Source organism: Teleopsis dalmanni, chromosome X (assembly GCF_002237135.1).
Source record: "Teleopsis dalmanni isolate 2A chromosome X, ASM223713v2, whole genome shotgun sequence".
NCBI lineage: Eukaryota > Metazoa > Arthropoda > Insecta > Diptera > Diopsidae > Teleopsis > Teleopsis dalmanni.
In genome coordinates, this window is record NC_051848.1 from 93,899,655 (window position 1) to 93,921,428 (window position 21,774).

A 21,774-nucleotide genomic window follows, 5' to 3' on the forward strand; every position below is an offset into this window, starting at 1 on the left:
TGTGAAAAGCCATTGGCAACGCACGTTTTTACAGTTTTTTAGTATGAATTTGTAATTTGAAGGTTAGAAATGTGTATAAAAAACTTCCCACGATTCACTTTTTTAATCAGTTTGATTATTTCCTGGCGAATCGTTTTCTGATTTCTTTTTCAGGTTGTGCCATTTCAATTCGTCCATTTCAATTTTGAATTCTACACGGCAAACCAAGCTAAGTAGCAAGCCAAGTTCAACAATTGTAACTAAAGACAATTTAAAGCCAAGACTCAAATTATTTTTGACCTCTTTTTACTCTATGAATCGACTAAGTTGAACCTCAATCGCCTTTGCCCCTCTTTCGGATCTGCTCATGCAGTAGACACACATCAAATAAGGAAAAGATTTCACCCAATTTTTTGTTTGATGTGCTGGGAAAATGCTGGAAAAAATTGCGGCTGAAATGTGACAATAGTGACTGGTTTTGCAGCTAAATTTTTTCCAAAGACACAAAAGCAATAGGAATGACTAGGCAGTTCGTTCAAAGAAAATTGATATAAAACAGCACAAAGAAGATATTTTATAAAAACAAAAACAATGAAAACCATATAAGACTCGAGAAAAAAGAGTTCAACAACTTTTGTTGCTAAATTATTAGAACACCAAAAATACCCAGAAATTCAGTTTCAATGAACACCGCTGACGCAATGCCTGGTTAATTTTAGAGCATAAAATGTCACTAAAAAAAGTATATACATATATATTTAAAATAGTGAAAATGATAAAAAATTATATAACTATAGACAAATACACATATAAGCCATATATTATCAGTTGGCAGAATGTTCGCATCACGATTACAAATTCTTTTTAGAGTAGTCGGAGCTAAACTCAGAATTCTCCCAATGCCAGCAGGTTTTTCTCCAAGTTTAAAACGTTTTAAAATGTCTAACTTTTGTTCCAAGAACATTTGTTCTTGATTTTTATTTTTATACTATATAAAGCAGAAATTTGACTTTCCACTTCACCACACAAATGTAAACAGACACCTTTTTACTTAAAACTTAATACATATATGTCGCTTCTCTCTTTGCTGGGTTCCTGGACATAGCAATATTGAAGGGAATAAACTAGCAGATGAGATAGCCACAAGAGGATCTGAACTGCATACAGGAAGGGCGACCTCTCAATACATACACGGATATGCGAACTGTATAAAATAATAGAGGACTAATAATTTATGGGCTAACTGTGAAGACTGTGAGATAGTTAACTAAAATGGTTTATATAAATGGACATAGCATAAGAAGACATAAGAAAAATGAAAAAATTCTTGTCATCTTGCTTAAAAATAATTATCCCAAACGGACCATATATTCTCTTCTACAGCAAGAGAATACAGTGCGTAAAAAAAATTCTGACCCCCAACCAAAAATTTATCTTCCTATGACGTATATCCCTGGCTTTCATAATGCTATAATGAAGACACGCACACATTGGCTTTCAAAGCTAGAAACACGCTTAAAAATTATTTTTTTAACAAAACAAAAACTTTAATGGACAAATTAGATGAGCATGATGTCGTATACAAAATTCCATGCGGAGGTGACGGGTCTAACATATGCCAGCAGGTATATGTTGGTACAACAAGAAAACAAACTTGGGACAAGAATCGGTGGTCACAAACGCAACAAAAAGAGCAGATCAACTCCCAATGACCAAAAGACAGCATTAGCAACCCATTGCTCTATGATGAACCGTAATCCAAATTTTGAAGAAGTACAGATCATCAACAAAAAGCCAAATTATAGACATAGACTAATGCTGGAAATGTTACACACTATTGGTGTTCCGGACAACCAGAGACTAAACTACAAAGAAGACACAAAGGATCTTGCACAAATGCACAGGTCTCGGATTAACCATAGATAAATTTAATATATAATTAATAAATTTAAAATTATAATTTATCTTCCATTGTTTGCTCATTTGAAATTTCTTCTTTTTTTTGATTTTAATTTCAAATTTTATTGTTTTTTGAATTTATGTTTTTGCTTTTGACTAAAAACATTCAAATGTTAAAAATGACAAACATTGTTGTCTCCTTCAATGTTTGGCATTTTTAACAATGTTTTTCAATGTTTGGTTTTTTTTTTGGATATATGTTTATATGATTATTTACATCTATTTAAATATGTAATTTCTTTCTTTGTATATTATTATTATACAGTCACAATCGGCACAAATTGCTTATGTGCTTAGTGGAAAATAGTTCACTATTGTTGCATCATTTCGTTAAATTATTATCGTTCTCAATGGTTGTCGAGTTTGAAATAACTGTTAAGACTTCAAAAATATCGCATTCGCTTCTATCTGAAGACTCAACATCACTCCTGGGTTCATATGTAGATTCTTTATCAAGCACATCTTCATACCATCCTTCAGTATGTTCTATACAAATGCTATTGTTCCGATCTATTTCTGCTAAAAGAACAGAAATAACATAGATAAATCCATACAAAAAAAATTAGAATCAAAAAAATCAGAAATTTGAAATTTTTATATCTAATTTTGGAGCGTTTAATGCTTTACAAACTTCAATTCTAATTTCTGGAAGATTCGAATTTCAGAGAGTTCTAATTTGTGAACTTCAACTGTATATGTTACTGAAGATGATCCGAAATATTTGTGATATAAATAATTTTGTATAAAAATTAAAATATAACTAAATATTTAACAAAGTTTAAAAACTGTAATTTTTTATTTTATTTAAAAAAACATTTCTATAAATTTATATGTTAAATAAACAACCTAAGCCCAGTAACAAATACAAAAACTAATTGAATATTGGTCGTAATAACAATTTATTTTAAATTTATTTTTTAATATTGCCTACTCCTGTTATTCAAATATCTTAGAGTTGTACTGAATTCTAAAGAAGACATAATACTTACATATAAAATTTTTCGTGTCTATATAAAATATAGTAAATGTGTATAGTAAATGCTTAATTAGACCAGTGCTGGCGAACGGCTGCGAAATATGGATATTGAAAGAAAACGAAACATGCCAACTACTATTCCATGAACGGAAAGAACTGAGAAAGATTTTTGGCCCAAAACGCCTAGATGATGACTACAACCACAAACTAGAGAACTCAATCGGCAAATAGAATACAATGTTATAAATAAAATCACAACGACTAACATGGATAGGACATGTTTGGCGTATGAACCGAAAACGATCAGCGAAAGAAGCACTTGTAAAAACCTGATTGTAGCCCGAAGAAAAGGCACATCAAGAAAGACGTGACAAGATGATATTGAAGAAGATTTTCATAACATTACGGGTGAACGATGGGAAAAACTTGGCATCGGATCAGGTCAGATGGCAAAAATTGGTTAAGGAAACGCTGGTTCAACCAATACTGTTATGCTAACAGAGAACAAAAAAAATTAGATAATATTCCGAGCTATCACTTATATCTTTGGCTTACATTAAAGTATAAAATATATTGTACATGCCAAATTCTTATTATTTACCAAGATATTATTTATTATTAGTAAAATAATGACATTACAACCACTAATTCAATACTGGACCAATACGGCTTTGAGTAAGTAATTGAAATAGATTATAACATGGATGAATCAGAGCAGTAACTTATTGTCCTCTACTAATATAAAAATTAGCTTAAAATTGGAGACAATTGTTTTTATAATTTATTTTAATTAAAATTATCTTTATACTTCAAACACTTTTATTTTCGCTTAAAAAATCAGAAATCATACCCTTAGTAACACCGCCATCAGAGCTTAAAATAAAAGCTGTTACATGATGCTGCACTATTTTTGGCTTAAGCCCTGCTTAACCTTGAGTGTGGTATTAAAACGAAAAAATTGTGTTTGAAAATGTTACTGGAAACATTTTGTCAATAGGGCGTTGCTCAAATGAACAACTTAATAAACAAATTTCAAATAAAATACAAAATATGTTTATGTTTGTCATGCACAATTCGAATTATGCCGATGAGTATCTGGGAGAGCACAGTTCAAAAGCTATTCAAAAGCTATTCAAAAGCTATTCAAACGCTGCTCAAATGTGTGTAGCTAGACACTGAGCCGGTCACACAGCTGTTATCAGTCGCTGCATTTTAATATCAGAACGCAGGATAATCGTATATTTTGTTAATAATACTCATATGTGGTAATGATGCAATGGCTAATGCATACTCTCGTATACTGACTGCACTTGTCTCATTTAATTGCAAGCAAATGCACATGAACGTGGGAGTCGTTGGGCGTAAGGTAGCTAGTAAGGGCTGGTATGTTGTCAGCCACAACATAAACAGTTCAAATTATGTAAGCTTTTTCTTTAGCTGTGCTTAAGTTTTTTTAAAAAAAATTATAAAATGCATGTAATTGGCGAGATATAGTGCAGCCCGCTTTCTGTGTAACCAATTCAGTAGCAATCGAAACTGTATGAGCTTAATATAACCCTAACATAAATTAACCACAGCTCGACCATCAACTGTTGACATTATCTAATTACCTAAAAATTGTATGCACACTGAACTAACGCCTTACGAAATCACAACATCTCACACCACAGGCGATTTTTGAAATTATTTTTGAATTATTGTCTCATCCAAAAAAAGTACTTCAAATTGTTTTTCTCAACTCCTAAGCCAGAGTGCAAAAGGTCAACAAGCAATCGGTTAGAAAAAATTTTTGCTTTATAATTTTCTTAGTAAAGCTTAAAACACTATAAAAATTATAAATCAGAAGATTGTCATATATGGTAGTGTTACATTAAGTTACGGTTACATTGAGAGACAGCGTGTTAATACATATCAATTTTTCCATTCGAATACACTTTTTGTCTAATTTGAGGCTCCTAAAGTGGGGGGTCAGTGGAGCTGTTATCAGTGGGCGACAAGTTACACATTCAGCTATCTTTGTTAAACTATTTGGTTTATCAAATGAATAAGCACACCTTTAACATATTTACTAACTCAGTGCAGAAACTCTTTCTTACAAATAATACTAGGGTCACTATTTATATTTTGAGCCTTGGCAACCTTGATTGTTGTCAGGTGTTATTTGATGTTTCCATAATAGAGTTTGACATTTGTAAACATAACCTACCTTAGACTGTTTGTGAAAAGAGTTTTATTTGTGTTATTTACAGTGATTTGTTAATTGAGTACTCGCTATAAAATGGAATTGATGCGAGTATTTATTAAGACATTTTTATTAAGACAATACTGTAATTAGCTGAAGATCTTTTTTGATTTAACAATTTCTTGGATAATAGTTTGAAGTAATTAAATATCTCATAAGTCTATTTTAAAGTCCACTTACTTTTGCAGTGTGTACATGATCTGAGAAAGCCACACTGATTGGAAAGTCAGGGACATTCACACTGACTGGTTGTTTAGAGGGATTTCGAATGTCTCTTTGCTAGAGTTGGTCCGTTTGGACCCCGAATACAGTCGACAGCTTTTGCGTCTCAGATGAAGTGGTATCACAACGGGTTATTCTTTGAGCTTCAGTGTGTTTTGGGCAGAAAATTCCTTTTTTGAGTATGAATTCTAAAGACTACAGTAGTGATAAATTAGACTATTTAGTTAATTAAGTACGGATGCTCGCATTTTGAGTAGTACATAGTTAAGATGCAAAAACAGTATGTTCTTGAAAATTGTACTTAACTCAGTTAAAATTTAGTGAACACACATCGATGATTTATTGAATACATATTTTATTATTATGTGTAAAAATGTATTTAAACTAATTTAAATCATATTGCTTTGCTGTATAATATTTCATTTAGATTTTAAATACTTTAGCGCGATGCTTCAGCTCATAGCTCACAGCCCATGAGCAGGATTCCGTACAGATAATGCATAAAGATACTCGTATGTATCTTAACGTACCTGAAGCGTGGTAAGTTTCGTTAAAAATCCTTGCCAAACTATCTTAATCGGTGTTGTGATCTGGAACGTGGCTTCTGCACGAACCGTTGATAACAACGAAGCAGATATTGTCAGCAATAGAGTGAAATAAGGTCTACAAAAAAAGATGGCTAAGAAAATTTGAACAAAAATGTTATAACCAAAAGCTGTTATAGAATAAAATGGAAAATTATGCACACTGCAGTAGTGCAGAAAATGCAAATGTATCTCTCGAAGTTCATCAAAGTCAAGTTTAAGGTTCAATAGTTATGCACATTTCTATAAACTTGAGATGCCTTCCAGTTGCAGTTTATAAAAACGGACAGTGGTAAATAAGTCGTGACGAAGACTTCTTAAATTTTATTAAGCAAAATGTATAAAACAGAATTGTTAGCAATAATGTGGCTAAAACGAAAACACGTTCGAGAAGCTTGACTAAAATGGTAGAAATGCCTATCAACATGTTCTTCTGTCTATCAGTCTGACAATGTGTCTATCTTTATCAGCAGTGAGAAGAGTTACATATGTCCAAATGCTTCTCTGTTCCACTCTTCACTTGTGCAACTTGTATGATTTTGGCTACACTTGGCAGTTACCAGCTCTGCTTTTGTTAAGTTGTGCTTTAAATTGCAAAATGCAGGTACTTGTGAGACGCAAGTTTAGATTGTTACGGCTGCAGCGAATGTATGCAGGCAATACTAAATGTAAATTGCATTGTCATGCAATGCATCATTATGCATTATTAATGCATCAGGTATGACAGATGCAAGGGTACGTGTATTTCACTTTGAATGTTACAATGATGGTCCTTAGCAAATCTTAAAAGAGCAAAGCACATAAATATAATCCTTCGCTATGCTATGTTATTTTATTTAAATTTTTATATTTTAATAAGTATAGGTTTAAGGGTAATGTACATTATTTCTATCACGATCTCGTTTCGATTATGTCTTTATATCGATAGTGCTGTTAAGCATTTGCTCATAATATACCATTGATGTGTATTTTATTTAAAAGGATAATTAGTTATATTAAAGCAAAAGGTCCACATACCGAACTTATAGCATCGCCAAGTTCTGCATTTTCTGAAAAGGGTATTGCATACATGCAAATAGCGAAGATCTTAAAGTTTCAATTGCGATTCGATTCTGAGTATTTGTTTATATTAAGAATGTGACGAAATAAAAATAAAGTTTATGACAATAGCATGAAGATAGTAATAGTAATAGTCACGGTCTCCTCTAATAAGCAAAGTAACCGAGTCGCATAGTAACAGTGCAGAACGGTGACAGCATATTCCGACTGATTACCCGTGATCGTATGTACCACTTATCTTACGTTATTCTGATAAATGAATTCCCATACCAATTAAGCACTTTATTAAGATATATGAAGTGAAAAGATTTTCCGATGATTTTTAATATATCGAATTAGCACTAGTTTATTTAGCATGAGGAAGTGACATTTTAGTCACCCCTTCAATTAACTTTAGTATTCTTAGTTATACATATGACGATATAAAATGTTCCTTTTTAATGTGTTTCGAACATTTAAAGATAAATTTTAAATGTAATTAATATTTAAGAAATTATAGTATGAAGTGAAAATTTTAGCATTATTTTCACATATTGAAAAATAAAATTGTTGACGTAGACCAAGGTGCACTCGTTTGATGACTATTTGCTGGGATGAGCAATTGTTGGTTTCATGTTGCCTGGACTATTAAGCCAGTCTATCCGAGATCCGAGTTTAAGAATATTTAATTTGTTCTCCGAAATACTTGATTGTTAATAACAATCTGAACGTTTCTGAATATCCTTAGTTTTAAGATTAATGTATCATACTTTAAATGCGACTATAAGAACATTTTCTAAGAGTTTTATGTACTCTCTGAAATTTAAAACATCGTTAAACTAGCTAACATTCCCCTAAAGAGATGTAGCATCCCCTTCGGGATCATGGTTGAGCAACAAAGTTCTCAACAGGCCTTCGCCTGATATCTCCAGAAAAAAACGATTTCTTCCTTGTGTAGCAATAATTGTGTTACCTCCATTGAAATTGGGGTATATCCATGTGCTAAACAAATACTTGTTACGCATAAATACTTCAGTTCCCAACTGCAGCTCTACTTCCCATGATGTCCATCTGCTATCTTGTCCCGATGCATACACCAATTTAAGTACAATGTGGCAAGATAACTCCATCTTGATCCAGGCTAGTTTTAACTAAGTCTCCCCACCCCTCATACAATACTTACCCCAAACAACCCCTCTTATTCTTACTTTCCTTCTACTTAATCCATATCCGAATCCACGTAATTTTATGTTGTGATTCCTTTCATATTTCTTTCAATATAGATCTTATCAGACTCCAACCACAACTTTTAAGGAAATAAAAATAAATTTCAAATTCATTGCTACTCGAACGTGAGCATGACTCATATTACATAGCTCAGTAACTCGTACGACTTACACACAGATGGCGCTGCCATTGTCAAATCCATATGACGTTTATGAAGTACCGACCTTCCAAGGGCTATGTGTAAAACTTCATGACATTTTGATTAGTCAGAAAAAAAGTGACAGCCATTTAAGCGAAGCTACTTTTGTTATTTTCAAAACATTGGATTCAAAACAATTTCGTGTGTTAATTTATCATTGCTTCTTGATGAAAAAAATACTGTACAAGCTCAGCAATGGCTTCAAAAGTGTTATCCGGACTCTAATCTATCGAAAGAATCCATTTCTTGTTGGTTTCCTGAATTTAAATGTGGTCGTACAGACACCGATGATGATGAACGTTCAGGTAGTTACTCCAGAAAACATCAAAAAAGTCCAGGAAATGGTTATATCTGATCCTAAATTGAAATAGCGTGAGATACCTGAAACCGTAAAGGTATCAAAAGGCAGTGTGTTTACAATTAGGCATGAACATTTGACCATAAGAAAGCTCTTTTCAATGTGGGTGCCTCGTTTACTCACAGTCGATCAAAAACAACAACGTGTTGATGATTCAGAACAGTGTATGGCCATGTTTACACGTAATAAATCAGATTTTTTGCGTCAATATCTGACAATGGATGAAACATGGATCCATCACTACACTCCGGAATCATAACAGTCATCAACTGAGTGGACTGCAGCCGGTAAACCACGTCCGAAGCGTCCAAATACACAACAGTCACAGTTAGCTGAGAAGGTTATGGCTTCAGTATTTTGGGATGCACATGGTATAATCTTCATTGACTATCTCGAAAAGGAAAAAACCATCAATAGTAACTACTACATGGCATTACTGGATCGTTTGAAAGTAGAAATTGTGAAAAAGCGATCGCATATGGCAAAGAAAAAAAATTTTTTTATATCAAGACAATGCACCATGTCACAAGTGAATTAAAAGCGATGGCAAAATTGCACGAATTACACTTCGAATTGGTTCCTCATCCACCGTATAGACCAGATCTGGCCCCCAGCGACTACTGGCTATTCGCTGATCTCAAAAAAATGAAAACTGGTAAGAAATTCATCTCAAAGTAAGAAGTAATATAATTGCTGAAACTGAAGCCATTTTTGAAGTAAAATACAAATCCTTTTACAAGCACGGTATCGAGAAATTACGGAAGCATTGGAATGATTGTATTGCCCTTGAAGGAGATTATATTGCTTACTCATCAATCGATTTTTGTCAGAAAATTTTGTTTTTCTTAGTTAGTCAGACGACATATTGATTAATAAGGCTATTGTTTAATTAGGCTAAGTAAGATATCAAAATACTAGTAGTAGCTAGTCGAAAGACAAGTGAGTATCTCTCTATTGAGGAAGCTTTATTTCACCTCTAACTATAATAGAAAGTAGTGATGTAATGATGTTTATTTGTCGAATCATAAAACTGAGTTAGAGATCTATTTCATTGTGATGCAAATACCTTATTATACTTCATCTATCTCTTCAATAATCGTCTTGGTACAATACGAGTAAAATGTGTTTAACTGAAAATGTTTACTATAGAACTTAACTTACATGTCAAGCGTTTGAAAATTGAATGAGCGGCAAAGTCAAAGTTATTTTATTTTAAGTTATTTTTATTTTATTCTGGTACTTATAGTATTTTTACATTGTTGAAATAAATTGAAAAAGCCTCAAGTCCACTTGAAAAAAACTCTAAACAGTTCTAATGATATCTATTTAATTAAGTACTGACAGATCCTTCCTAATGTAACATAGCAAAATGTTTTTTTATTCAATTCAATATGTAGAAAATTAGTTTTATAAAAAAAAATAAGTTCAGTAGAATTAGTTCACATGATTACTATACGTTTCTTAAGCTGTACATTTGTTTTGTTAAATATAAGAATTCAGTTATATTATATTATAAAAAAGGAACTATTTTGTATCTATATTTTTAATGGTGTGGTGCATTTATCGCAGCAAGAATTTGTAGTACAATGTTTCCCTTCAAAAATTGCACTATTATTAATTCTGCTCAAATAGTGAGACCTATTCAAGTTATAATAACTACTAAAATTTATGGCTGTGATCGTTTCATTAACATATAAAATAACAGACTATAGCAAATTAATGTGATTGCTCATGCAATACAAAACGCGTATAGCAACGAAAAAAGTTTTTAAAAAAAATGTATCTCAAAGTAGAGTAGTCACGCAGTAGAGTTGCCGATGTGGCCTTAAGGCAAGTGAAATCTCAAAAACAATTTAAAAGTTGTTAACGTAATAAAGTGTTAAAATACAATTAAAAAGTAAATAAATACAGAATTTGTTGTAAATAAAAAAACACTTAAAAAAATAAATAGAGTGGCACAATACAAAATATTTACAAATATGTTTTTTTAGACTTTACTTCAAAAGTTTTATTATTTTAACAACTACATAATATGGGGATATAATATCTATAAGACATTATAAATAATTAATAATAAATTGTTATTACGACCAATATTCAATTAGTTTCTATATTTGTTACTGGGCTTAGGTTGTTTATTTAACATATAAATTTATAGAAATGTTTTTTTAAATAAAATAAAAAATTACAGTTTTTAAACTTTGTTAAATATTTAGTTATATTTTAATTTTTATACAAAATTATTTATATCACAAATATTTCGGATCATCTTCAGTAACATATACAGTTGAAGTTCACAAAATAGAACTCTCTGAAATTCGAATCCTCCAGAAATTAGAATTGAAGTTTGTAAAGCATTAAACGCTCCAAAATTAGATATAAAAATTTCAAATTTCTGATTTTTTTGATTCTAATTTTTTTTGTATGGATTTATCTATGTTATTTCTGTTCTTTTAGCAGAAATAGATCCGAACAATAGCATTTGTATAGAACATACTGAAGGATGGTATGAAGATGTGCTTGATAAAGAATCTACATATGAACCCAGGAGTGATGTTGAGTCTTCAGATAGAAGTGAATGCGATATTTTTGAAGTCTTAACAGTTATTTCAAACTCGACAACCATTGAGAACGATAATAATTTAACGAAATGATGCAACAATAGTGAACTATTTTCCACTAAGCACATAAGCAATTTGTGCCGATTGTGACTGTATAATAATAATATACAAAGAAAGAAATTACATATTTAAATAGATGTAAATAATCATATAAACATATATCCAAAAAAAAAACCAAACATTGAAAAACATTGTTAAAAATGCCAAACATTGAAGGAGACAACAATGTTTGTCATTTTTAACATTTGAATGTTTTTAGTCAAAAGCAAAAACATAAATTCAAAAAACAATAAAATTTGAAATTAAAATCAAAAAAAAGAAGAAATTTCAAATGAGCAAACAATGGAAGATAAATTATAATTTTAAATTTATTAATTATATATTAAATTTATCTATGGTTAATCCGAGACCTGTGCATTTGTGCAAGATCCTTTGTGTCTTCTTTGTAGTTTAGTCTCTGGTTGTCCGGAACACCAATAGTGTGTAACATTTCCAGCATTAGTCTATGTCTATAATTTGGCTTTTTGTTGATGATCTGTACTTCTTCAAAATTTGGATTACGGTTCATCATAGAGCAATGGGTTGCTAATGCTGTCTTTTGGTCATTGGGAGTTGATCTGCTCTTTTTGTTGCGTTTGTGACCACCGATTCTCGTCCCAAGATTGTTTTTTGTTCTTACAAGATATACCTGCCGGTATGTGTTAAATACATATTTATGTAAGGCATGTATGTATTTATGTATGTATTTATGTAAGTTTAAGATCTAGATGATATTTGTATTAATGTATAAATTGGTTTCTTTGTCTAATAATTTAAATTTGAAAAACAAATTTATAAAATATTATTATTTTCCACAAATAAACAATACAAATATATTTATTGTGAGATGGGTGGGACCCTGTAGTACCCCCAGCTATCAAAGAGTAAAAGTGCCCAGTTGCGCTGACTCGAAAAAAAGGATCAACATACATAACGAATGTTGTGAGATAGAAAAACTCCAAAGAACTCATGACGATTTCAAAGAAGCAAGTAGCGTGTACCGCAAATATCATGCTTCATACATGATGGACAAGCAGAACAGAATAATAAGCTCAGCGCCTAAACCTTCACTTATGTGGAAGTAGTATATTGAACAGCTGTTTTGCGATAACACAGGAGAACCAATACATAATACAAGAAATTTAACAAGTATGTCTGGACGAAAGATAAGCAAATCAGAAATCTTAAAGACAATAAAATTTTTAAAAAATATTAAGGCTGCTGGACCCGATAATCTCCCTGCGGAAATAATAAAATTGTTTGGAGACGAAAGTATTGAATATTTTGAAAAGATACTCAATAATATATACAACACTTGTATATACCCAGATGACTGGCTACAATCGACGTTTATAGCGATACCCAAAAGAAAAAATGCCAGAAAATGGGATGAGTTCCGCTTAATAAGCCTAATGAACCATAGTCTTATTTCTTAAAATACTACACGCAAGAATATACAAAAAATGTAAACCAGTAATGGGTCGCACACAATTTGGATTTAGAGAGCCTATGGGCACTTGAAAAGCTATATTCTGCCTATAAATCCTGGATCAAAACTGCAAAGATGTGCAAGAAGATTTTTACATGTGTTTCATAGATCACGAAAGGATTTGATGAAGTAAAACATCAAAAACTAATTGAAATACTCAGAAGTATTCACATTGATGCGAAAGATATTTAGTGTATTTCAAATTTGTATTTGAATCAGACGGCAAGCGTTCGATTTAGTGACGTAAGAACAGACCAAATAGCAATAAAAAGAGGTGAGAGACAGGGATGTATACTATCACCGCTTCTAAAGAATATTTGACGAGGGTTTTCAAAACTATAACGACAAAGGTATCAAAATAAACGGCCATTATATTAATAATATAGGATACGCTGACGATACCACAATAATAGCGGACAATATTCATTACTTACAGGAGCTCATAACGGCTTTAAATGAAATAAGCAAAATTTATGGCTTAAATATAAACATAAAAAGAACGACGTTTATGGTAGTCAGTAGACAGCAAAGCTCTGACCCCACTGTAAGAACTGTAGTTGACGATCAGTGTACTATTATATTATTGAAGTACACTGATTGAGTATTTTTTAGTTACTGATTTTATTTAAAACAATGTTGTGTTTTTGTGCAAAATTATCTTAAGACTAATTTTTACATCAAGGTTAAAATAATATGATTTTAATGGACTGTATTACATTTTGTTATTGTTTGTAAAAAAAGGTTCATATATATGAATATATATGAATATATTTTATTGTGATAATTTAGATACGGATGCTCAAAAATGTTACTATTTCTAAGAATTTAGGTGATAATGGATTTATAATAATAAACTATAATAATTAAATATATAAATTCATGTTCATGATTGAAAAATCAGAATATTAAGCGTGTTTTGAAATTTAAGTATCTGATATGTTCTTTGAATGAGCTTTGGCCAGAAATTGTTTCATGCGGTACAAAAAAAATATTAAGTAATCCAGAATTTAATCTACTGCTTAGAATGAGTTATATAAAATGTTACATATGGTCAGTCTTACTCTATGGAGTAGAAACGTGGACTCTTAAAACAACCGCAATGAATAAATTAGTCTTTCGAAATGTGGTGTTATCGCCGTCCGTTGAAAATACCTTGGACTGATAGAGTTACCAATGAAGAAGTGCTCAGAAGAATACAGCATGAAAGAGAACTGCTTAAAACCATGAAAAAGAGAAATGTAGCATACTTGGGACATATAATACGTGCACCCAAATATGAAGCACTGTAATTTATACTTGAAGGCAGTATAGAAGGTCGCAGAGGCGTTGGGCGGAAACAACTCTCATGGTTAAGGAATACCCGCACCTGGACAGGACTTCGAACTATTGGCGAACTGATACACTCTGCGCGGTCGAGAGAACTTTACACAGCGATAGTAAACAATATATCATGAAACGCTTTTTGAATCCTTTATAGATTGTAGGTTAGTTTAATTTAAAAAGATGTGGTTAAATGCTAAAAGTTAAATGTTACCTGTTATGATTAATTATAAGTATTATTAAAGAAAAATTTGTAGTGATAAAAATTTAAATTGAGATTATGAACAAAAAAAAATAAAAACTTATTGTCAATAAATGCGACCGCTGACACTCAAAGTGAGTAGGCAATCTAAGAAGAAGAAAAAATAAAAATAAATTGAACCAAGCCACAATCAGCTGTTTGCTTTTAGAAGAGTAAGGGCCATGACATCACATATAGACAGTCATATGACTAATAGTCATGGTAATTTTATGGTTTTTGTGGTCATGACATGTAATACCGAGAGTCATGTCACAATTGTTAATCTTCTACATTTACTACAATTTTGGTTTTTTGTGATTAATTTAAAAAAAAAACATTTTGTTTTGATATCCAGGCGATTTACTACTGAGCAAGACTTGATTTAACCAACATGACAAAGTCTCGTCACCGTGAAAATTTCCCTCTTTTTCTCATTTTCAATTTTTTAATTTACATTGAAATCAATAACAGTTTCAAATTTGACGTGACCAGGACTCGCAGGTCAGAGATTGGTTCAGATATTGACTTTCGATCGTTCAATTCTAATTGTTTTGATATCAATAAAAAGTTTTTTTTTAATTAATTTTAAAAACAAGAAATTATCCCTGAAAGCGAAGCCTTACTCTAAATTTGCCACTTAAGTTCTGAATGTGTTGAAATAATTGTTGAGTTGAATTAACTTTTACCAAAATAATTATTTTAAGCTTAGGTAGAAATTGTAGAAACAAAGTCTAGATAACATATAAATCGATTAAATCAATTTTTATTAAAATGAATATATTAAGTTTCTTTTTATGCTTCCCTGCGTCTACACTGGCGAGATTTCAGCAGGATTTATACAGGTCCAGGTTCATAGACACAATTCGAAAAACTTGCGCATTTGCATTCGAACAGGAAATTCTTGCTAAAACCAAGCCAGTGTAGACGCCAAGTTAGAATAACTTAACTTAATATATGATATCATGACGTATTCAAAGTACTCTGAGTACTTCGCCAAAATATAATACGATTACCTTGAAGATAAGTAATAAAAAAACGTCAGGTATTGTAAATTTATAAAAAAATATTCAAAAACTAATTGGTTCAATGAGAGTTAGTTAGCATTCACATAAGCGAATGAAAGCACACCTGTAAAAATATTGCAAAAATCTATAATCTATAATCTATAATCTATAATTATAAAATTTGTATAATTTTTCGTATTTTTTTGCCATTCCACGATCAACGTTCAGGCCCAGTTGCGCAGTTCCATATGCGTGTAAGCAATTGCTAAGAAAATTGTGAATTTGTGGAAAAATGATTGTAAAAAATGATTGATTGTGAAAATGATTGAATAAAATTGTTGAGTCAACAGCGAAATATTACATGCTAATGACATCCTCAATTACTTGAAATTTAATTTACAGCAAACGATAGCTTTATTGACTATCATTCTGCAATTCTAGCCGAAGATAGCTGGCATACACACTAGACGTCAGTTGAAGGTGCTACGATTAATTACTCTAAAATGTGCACGAAATGCATTTTTATTTCAAGAAATCACATCATTTTCCAAATTAGTTCGCAATTAATAATGCTCATGTCGAAAGATGCCCATATACACATCTTGACCAAATTGACCATCATCTCACTGAAATAACCCAGTCAACTACAAACTGTAAGCACATTAGACTGACGCTCCAAAAACTACGAACAAACCAAGCTTAGAGCGTTTCACAAAGCTGAGTTAACATTCTTAATATTAAAACAGAAGTAAAAATAATACACCAAGAATATTAAAAAATATACTCGTATTTACAACGTTTCTATGTATGGTAATTTTGTTTGTACTTTTGTATTTAATAATATTTAAGCTTTTAAAAACATACGACAATATTTTTACTTTCTCTAACTCAACCCATTACAGCAACCCATTACTTGAATTTCAAATTGAGGTATACATGTATACACATTACTCAGATATTATCATTTACACAGTTAGCACAGAAAGGAGATCTTTATAATTCTAGTTATGGTAACATAAAGTGTAACCAAACATAGTGAATCCCTTGCCATAAGTTAACTTTAAATATTTTTTACATTTTTTAACGCCTAATCGTACGATATTAAGGGCTCAATTATTTCTTCATTAGATTCTTCTTTTGAATCACTTATATCCATAATATCGATTTGTTCTTTAAATTAAATTTCTACATTGTTGTCGTCTGTGAAGACATTTCTGCCTATTTGGAGAAAACCGCCGACATCATTAGTTAAATCGAATCCTTCCAGAAAGTTAGCACAGATTACCAGCGGAATGTCATTTTCGGAATCATAATCGGGAAGACTTCCATCAATTTTTGTAAATCCTGGTTTACGAATTTTGGATTGGTGTTGCGTCTTGTTTTTCCCAAGATGCTTTGACAAAATAAACAGCTTCAAGTACATTAGTAGATTTTTGACAGCTATGAGACTGATTTTGTAGTGCCAATTTCACGTAGCAGGAGTCTTAAAAGTAAGCTCGTAGAAAAATTTTAAAATTTTGGATTACTCCTTAGTTAACGGATTGGCTTGCTTCAAAATCAAAATTTATATTAATTAAATTAAAAATAATTTTTCGATCTGAACTCTTATTTCCTTATTGAACTGCTGCAGCCGTTCATTCACCATTTCTCGAGTCACCCATGCTTTTTTATCAGATTTCCATTTTATTGGCAGTTCCGTCATAGAACTGTTGAAATGATTGAGGACAGGTCGCTTTACCTATAACGAAAAGCAGTTCTTTATATCTAACTATTTACCGTAGATGTATTTTTCGGATTTAAGAGCGAGAGTTTTGTCATATATATGTATATATATATATATATATATATATATATCTTATATATAAAAATGAATCGAAAAATGTGTTGGTAAGCGCATAACTCAACAACGCCTGGACCAATGTGGTCAATTCTTTTTTTTAAATGTTCGTTGAAGTTCAAGGATGGTTTTTACGGCGAGAAAAAATCGAATTATTGCTATTCAATAAAGTTCAAATTACATTACAAACACTCACTGTTGTCTAAGCAACATCATCAGTATTTCAAATATTTCAAATTTCATATATAATAATTAAATACTGTCATTAATATATGAGCTGTAAATAATTTAAATACATACTAATATTTTACTGAGTTTTCTTTTTATGGCATATCGTGTTTTTTGCATGTGGCACAATTTATATTCGATATGCCTCCTGTAAGATGATGTTATTAAGGTAGAGGAACCCGAAAGGCTACAAACCAAACTAATTCCCGATCTAACTATACTGCACAAGAACGTGACGACCGAAATTAACTTGAAAGAATTCGGATATCACAAACGCGTGAAGCGCGAGCGCGACATTCAACTTATAATCGCGCAAGTTTGAATAGAGCTGATTTCAGTAATGATGTGTCAATTGAATATAGTAACTATCAATGTGTTGCTATTGGATCAATGAACACGGTTTGCTCACATTGTAAGGCATTGAAATACAAAAACGAAGCCAATGGATTGTGTTGCACACATGGCAAAGTGCGATCGAAAAAATCGAATTATTGCTAATTCCAAATTGGTCCAGGCGTTGTTGAGTTATGCGCTTACCAACACATTTTGCGATTTATTTTTACACATAAGAAGACAAGAACGTAACCAGAATAGATGAGTTTGTGTGTTGTAATAAGTTGTTGATTATTGTAGGTATCTTTATTAAGTCCCCATGACTTCCTTTGCAGATCATTATCTCAAATATCCAAGCGAGCCACCCACTTTTTATATATTTGTCACCTTTAGGTTTCCACTGTCTCTTTACACTATTTTCCAATCAGGTTTGATCCCTAAGTTCTTAGTTTGAAATCCTCTGGCAGACATCCCAGTCGGGGTATTTAGTGGATCCCAAGATACTTTGGTCACCTGAGCTGAACCCCACACACCAGAGTGACTGTTCGGTTCAGGAGATTTTTTTATTCCGACTATAAAATAGGTAGGAACAAAAAAATGCCACATTCCAAATCTGTTTGACAGAACGAAGTCTGACGGGTCCGCTAGTATATATATATATATATACAGTACAGTTATATAATATATATAGTTCCCCAAAAATAATTCATGTAATATAGTTTATACATAATATAATGCATATATACATAACATAATAATTATATTATAATAACATATAATAATATTTTAATAATAATATTATATACACAGACATTTTAAAAGTATAATACGTGTATAAACATTTTAGTAAGAATTCGTTGATATTCATAAAAGATTATTATTTTGCTAAAGATTTGCTACAGTTAAGATTAAGATAAATCCATTATGTTTTAAAGTGTAATGCCTAAACAATATAAATTATGATCACGTTTGAGTTAATTTAAAAAATATTAAATTCAATGTTATTTCTATAAAAACACGTATCGTAATTTTTATATGCAGTAATATCCAATTCTAAAATGATTTAAATGATATTCAACAGAAATGTAATAAACTCTTTATATTCATAATCTACTAATCCTAATTTATAATTTAGATTTCAGATATATTTAATTTTTCTATAAAAATATGTAATCGTGTTGTCATTCAGTTCTGATTATTAACTTTATGTAAAATTTATGGAATGAAATTATCCGGATTTTCTTAGTCCAAGAATTATTTACAAAAAGTTTGTTTTGAATTTCTATGAGTCTATTTTAAAAACTTTAAACTAGTTAGACAGACTGCCGAACACCACTTAATTAACATATCTCTCTTTTGGAACTCTGATGCCTTCTATACATTATCATCTTAAGAAACTTAATATTGTTTTTTCACACTGTATTTAAAATATGCAAAAGCAAAGGACAGCCGCAACATCATATTTAGTGACGAAGGTGTGACATAAGCCATTAATTCGGATCACTTTAATCGCACAACTAGATGATAACCAGTTTTTTTGCGGGAAATAGAAGATATGGATGTGACAGACACATAGTTTTGGCAAGACGATACCACGAGCAGTGTTCTGGCAAGACGATCATGTTGAAGTGTTCTGTTTGCTACAGAAGTAATTTGATGTTTTGGTCATGAGATGTGTTACCACTGCATCTTTTGCAGCATCTCTTTTATGTAAACGATCTTCAAAGTCTCGATGGCTTGAGGGAAAACACCACTTAAATTACAGACAAGAAGTTGTCAACTAAGTGCTGACAAGTCGCCAAAAATTAACTCGAAATGTTTTACTACTGTAAGATGCATCGTATAAAATGAATAACCCTGTATTATAATGTTTTTATTTTAGTTTATTTTTTAAAGGATGAAAATGTACGTGTAACTATATAAAAGATCTAATAAACTTGCAGTTGTTCTATAAATAGTTCAAATAGCCTATAACTTTTCCTTAATCTATTTCAGTTTAACTAAACGTATCCAATAACAGCAGTTTTAAAATGTTTTTTAGATTACCTATTATTTTATTTTTTAGTTCACAAATAAATCTATTAACTGTATATATTGTATATGGGACATTCATTTACAAATCGGACGAATTTTGGCAAAAAATGACCTCATAATCTCCGATTTGGCTGAAAACTTTTTTATGAGCGCCTTTCATAAAATAAGAAGACCCATAACTCGGGAAAAATTGTGAAATTTTTTCCGTAGGAGATATGAACCCATAGGGTTTTGAGAATATATCACGCTATTTAAATGATAAAAACTTAAAATTTGTTGCATTTTTAAGATAATTGATTGAACTTTCAAGAAATTGTTTAAACTATTAAGATTATTTGTACTTAAGTACTAATATTAACCGTTAAATTTAAAAAAAAAATTTTTTTCAGAACACGTTACCGGAATTATCATTTTTTATTTTTTATTTAGATTCAGTTTTAAATTTCAAAAGATTCAAATTTAAAAAGCCAATGATCGCTAGAAAAACATGTAACTTGAGCGGTTTTCAACTTTTACAAATGTGTTGAAAACAATCAATTGGGAATAAAGATTGCTTATCCGTAAAAATTGATGGAAAAGATACTCAAATGCAAAACCGACCGTAAATTGAAAGCGCTGCATAATATTTTTAAACTAAACCATCCAGACCTCAAATGTGGTTCTTCTAAATTTGCATGTCTACGACGACAGTATTGCGCTTTTGCAAGAACAAGTGGCACATATACACGAAAACGCAAAATAAATTATGAATGGAGTATGTATATATAAAATCACTAAATGCATGTACTATAGATCCGTTACATGACTAAAAAGATTATCTACACATACATGGTTCGCATACTTACTGTTACATACAGAATGTTTTTCAAGAACTTGCGGCAAAAGTCCTGGAACTGTAAACATCAACCAACAACTTCCGGAGATCTTTGATGATAACAATATTGAAACTGTTATATATAAATAAAGGGTCCGTCAAGCTGGAACCACACTTAAAGTTTTGACATCTCCAGTTAAAGAATGTACAGAATCCTTAAAGGGGAGTTTAGACAAGTTGCTGTTGCCTTCTCTATTGTTAAAAAACATGCAGATATTCTGAAGAACACGAAAAACAACTTAGCAGAAAGTGAATGCAATGTTTGATGTGATTTTTGTAAATATTATGCTTTTCAGATTCAATACTCTGTACTAGGCATTTAGTAGTAGAATGACCAGGCAACAATTTATCCGTTTGCAATATACTACCATGATGAAAATAAACAACTACATGTAAAAACTTGTGTCTGCATATTTAACCTTTTACATTATAACTCAATTACCGTTCATTTATTCTAAAAACACGCTGTCAAAATCATTAAAAGAATTAGTAAGGATAGAAAAAAATTACTTATTTGTCCGCCGGATCGGGATCACAATATAAAAATAAAAAAAATTGTATTAGCCTCTTCGCAAAGGGGATTTTGGTTTTAAGACAAAATGATGTTTTCTCCCAAGTTCCTACGGCAAAGCACCTTCCAACGGCTTAGCTGGAACATTAAAGAGGAATGCTAGCCTTCAAGAGGTAGACTTCAACGCATACATAATCCAATCCAAACATCGAAGGAATTATTTAACTGGGCTAACGAATGTTTGCCAAATATTGTGTGCCATTTCTCAATATTAAGATTATTAATAAAATCAATGTTGAAACCATTAAAAAATATTTTATTTACAATTCTTTACAGCTTATTTCCCATAACATTTCTGGCCTCTGCAGAGTTTTTTCCAACTATAGTAGAATACCACTTCACTTCACTATCGTCTGGAAATATTATATTTTTAGTGTATTCTTTGAAAATTTGTTCAAT

General features: G+C 31.2%; 1 protein-coding gene across 7 annotated transcripts in view; it reads right to left on the reverse strand.

Moving 5' to 3' along the window:
• LOC119662350 (mucin-4) overlaps positions 1-21,774 on the reverse strand; it is a 107,144-nt gene that overhangs the window by 21,576 nt on the left and 63,794 nt on the right. The window lies entirely within an intron of this gene.